Source organism: Hypanus sabinus, chromosome 6 (genome assembly GCF_030144855.1).
Source record: "Hypanus sabinus isolate sHypSab1 chromosome 6, sHypSab1.hap1, whole genome shotgun sequence".
Lineage (NCBI taxonomy): Eukaryota > Metazoa > Chordata > Chondrichthyes > Myliobatiformes > Dasyatidae > Hypanus > Hypanus sabinus.
In genome coordinates this window covers 15,084,947-15,089,318 of record NC_082711.1, presented here as the reverse complement: position 1 = coordinate 15,089,318, position 4,372 = coordinate 15,084,947, and the positions used below count along the sequence as shown (strand labels likewise).

The window sequence follows — 4,372 nt, the reverse complement described above, 5'->3', positions numbered from 1 at the left end:
CTGCAAGCAAGCAGAAAGTTCATTTCTTAAGAGTCAAGAAACAGGCCCTTCATCCCATCTTGCCTGTGCAAAATTTATTCTGCCTTGTCCTGTTGACCTCCATACCCCTCCCATCCATGCACTTATGCAAACTTCCCTTAAATCTTGCAAATAAACCCGTACTACCACTTCTGCTGGCAGGGCAGATTGTTCCACATTCACATCACCCTCTGAGTGAACTATTTCCCTTCAGGTTCCCCTTACACATTTCACTCTTAACCTTTGACCTTGCATACTTGTCTCACCCAACTGCAGTGGGTTATATCCCTCATGATTTTATATACCTCTATCAAATCCTCCCACATTTTCCAACAATTCAGGGAATATAAAGTCCTAACCTAGTTAACTTTTACTTGGGCTGAAACCCAGTGATTAGTGATATGGGGAATCTCCAACCAAGCTGCGCCATCAGAACAATGCACTGCTGACCCTTTGGCCCAGTCCGTTAGCGACTGCCACAGGAGATTCTGCAGATGCTGGAAATCTGGAGCAACACACACAAAATGCTGCAGGCACTCAGTGGGTCAGGCAGCATCTATGGATGGAAGTGGACAGTGCTGATGGATCTCAGCCCGAAATATTGACTGTTTGTTTCCCTCCATAGATGCTGCCTGACCAAGCCAAGCATTTTGAATACATTGTTTGAATCATAGCTCTTGGAAGAGGTATCCAACTGATCTCACATAACATTCCCTCTTGGCTCCAACTTTGTTTTCCTGAAAAATCACACCAGATATCTTTAAAAAGCCCTCAAGTCCAGTCTTTATGAACAAGTCCCAAAAGTGCCTGAGCTATGTTTGCCCAACAGCGGGCAGCACCACCTCTGGTGAGAGGACTTATTTGGCTAACAGCAGTGGGAAGCATGAGGTTCCCAATGGAATGTTGGAACTATGTCAAACAGTACAGACAAGCCCAATTATCAACAAGCAGCTTTGTCGGCAAGCCAAAATGATTAAGTAGAGGCACAAAGTGCAAATGGTTGAATCTGGATCAACAAAGATGTTAAGCTACAGGAGGAACTCAGCAGGTTGGGCAGCATCTGAGGAGGGAAACAGACAGCTTTTCAGTGTCTTGTAAAGACACTGCCCAGATGAAGGCAATGGCAAACTGCTTCCGTGGAAAAACTTGCCAAGAACAATCATGGAAAGGCCATGAATGCCCATATCATATGACACAGCACATAATGAACAATAAATTACAATAAGAAATATGTTTTTAAAAATTAAATTGAATAAGTAGTGCAGAAAGAGAGCAAAACATTTATGGCTGGTGTGTTCATAGATTCATTGCCCATTTGGAAATCTGATGGCAGAGGGGAAGAAGCTGTTCCTAAAGTGTTGAGTGTGTGTCTTCAGGCTCATGTATCTCCTTCCTTGCTGGGCGATGGGGGACCTTAATGACGGATGCTGCCTTTTTGAGTCATCGCCTTTTGAAGAGGTCCTTGATGCTGGCGACATTGTCCATCTCCCTCCAGGGATGCTGCCTGACTCGCTGAGTTCCTCTAGCAGCTTGCTTTTTGCTGCTAATTATTATTGTCACATGTACCGAGACACAGTGAAAAACTTGCCTTGCACACTGTTTATTCTGCATTGTTATTGTTTTACTGTATTCTAGCTCAATGCACTGTGTACTGATCTGATCTGTATAAAGTGTAAAAGCTACTGAAAAAGTGCAGGGCAGGTAAATGACAAAGTGCAACATCATTATGAGATAGATTGAGAGTCCAAGTGATCCATTCAACAATCCATAAACAGTGGGATAGAAGCTGTCCTTGAACTTAAATACATTCAAGAAGTTAGCTTAGCTGTAACTTGACATGCGTCCATCAAAACATTGAGTGAAAAATATCAAATCAAGCTTGTGAGGATGTGCTGGGTGTAGCTGCAAGTGTTGCCATGCTCCCAGGGCCAACATAGTGTGCCCACAACTTACTAACCCTAACTGTACGTCTTTGGAATGTGGGAGGAAGCCAGGGGAGCACCCACTCGGTCACGGGAAGAATGTACAAGCTCCTTCCAGACCCCCGATCAGTGAAAGCAGGCGCTGCGAAGCAATGCGCCATTATGCTGCTGTGCCACGGGGGGGGGGGGGGGGGGGGATGCAATCAATGAAGATGGGGGATAGTTGGAGACAGGATACAGAATTGCGATGATCACCAAGGATCATACTGCATGGGAGAAAATTCTCTACTCTTGTCCCCATTATCTATGTTTCAATAAAAAAGATAAATATGTCAATCTGCTCTTCCATCTGGAGCTTCCCTTTGATCCGTTCCCTCCTGCACAACAGGACTGTTGCAGGGAGAAGGCAGGACAATGGGGTTGAGAGGGATAATAAATTAACCCTGATGGAATGGAGGAGCAGACTTGACGGGCTGAATGGCCTAATTTGGCCCCTATGATCGTATGGACTCTGGCTGAAGTGTACACCAACAGAAGACGTGGCAGTTAATCCATTCGGCAGTTCAAACAAATCCCGCCATATCCACAACTTCTCCCACAGGGGAGGACGAGGGCAGCAGACATGTGAGAACTCAAAATACCCTTACAAGTCTAAATTATCTTGACCAGGAAGCACTTTACCTATTCCCTCATAATCAAGACTAAATCTACCTGACACAACTACCCTCATCCAACAGCTCCTGGTGGCAGCTGAGTATCACTTTCTCAAGGGCCGGCAAGAAGAGTGGAATACCGACAATGTCAGTGATGCCCACATCTCTCTCTCACACACACACACAAACTTCTAAATTCTTATTAACACTGACAAAATGCTGGAGGATCTCAGCAAGCCAGGCAGCACCTATGGAGAGGAATAAATAGTCAATGTTTAGAGTGGAAATCCTTCATCAGTCTTGGAGGGAGGAATGAAGTAAGAAGCTAGGAGTTGATAGGTGGAACAGGTAAAGGGCTGAAGGACTTTAAGAGGAGAGGGCAGTGGACCATGGAAGAAAGAGCACCAGAGGGAGATGTTGGGCAGGTGAGAAGTGATGAGAAGGAAGCCAGACTGGGGAATGGACAAAGAGAGAAGGTGGGGGGGGGGGGGAAGAGGGGGAGTTGAAAAGTCAATGTTCGTGCCATCAAGTTGAAGGTTATTTAGACGGAATACGAGGTGTCGCTCCTCCAATCTGAGAGTGGCCTCATCATGGCAGAGGAGGAGGCCAATTTGGAATGGGAAGTTGAATTGAAATAGGTGGCCACTGGGAAATCCCACCTTTTGTGGCAAACAGAGTGAAGGTCCCCTGATCTACACTGTATTACTGGAAATTGCTCTTCACTGTGGGTTCATTGGTTAAATAGCCTGTGATTCAGACAATCTGTTCAGCAGCCATTCAGACAAAGATGAGAGCTCAGGGAAGGGTAACAAATACAGAAATTGGAGGCCGATGAGATAATCGTACTTTTCCTGTCAAAGCACATAACCACTATGAATTCACTGAAACCAATTGAATATTGAAAGGCCTACATAGAGCGGACATGGGAGCCTAAGGCCAGAGGGGACAACATCAGAACACAGAGATGTGTCCATTTAGAACAGAGATGAGGAATTTCTTTAGCCAGAGGGTGGTGAATCTGTGGAACTCAATGCTACCGGAGGCTGTGAAGGCCAAGTCATTAGGTATATTTAAAACAGAGGTTGATTAGCAAGGGTGTCAAAAGGTTACAGGGAGAAGGCAGGAGAATGGGGTTGGAAAGAATAATGAATCAGCCATGATGGAATAGTGGAGCAGACTCAATGGGCCGAATGGCCTAATTCTATTCTTATGTTTTATGGTGGAAAATAATGAAGAGCTTCACATAGAAATAATAGACACATTTTACAGAACTCCTGATACATACTGAATGCAGATTGTTACAATCAACTGAGCTAAGTAGCCTTAGTTTGGGTATTGTGCACTCAGTACAACTTGCGTCATCAGTGTATTGAATTACCACCAAAATGGCCCTTCAGCATGCATGTTCAAGCCAAGGAGAGCTACAGGAGGCAAGCAGCCAGTATTTTTTTTAAACCACATTTAATAATTGTGCAAGTGTTTCCAGAAAGTTTTCAAGGAAAAAGACTTTGTTGCTGATGATGAACTCCTAATGGTTCAACAACCAGCAGAGCTGCTCAACAATCCGATATGCTAGGGAGGGCGAGGACCAAATGTATGAAAAGGATAAGTAGAAACAGGGGTAAGTATATGAAAACCAGCCTCGCTGCTAATAGCCACTTCCCAATGCCTCAGGAAAGCAACCAGTAAAATCAAGGTTCTCAGAAGTTAATTGCCAAATGCACAAGTCCATGTGTGTACAGGTGCAATGATAAACTTCCTTGCAGCAACTTCACAGGC

At 44.7% G+C, this 4,372-nt stretch overlaps 1 protein-coding gene across 8 annotated transcripts in view; it reads right to left on the bottom strand.

The window, feature by feature from the left end:
• zbtb47b (zinc finger and BTB domain containing 47b) overlaps nucleotides 1–4,372 on the bottom strand; it is a 270,179-nt gene that overhangs the window by 5,047 nt on the left and 260,760 nt on the right. The gene's annotated exons all lie outside the window — the stretch shown is intronic.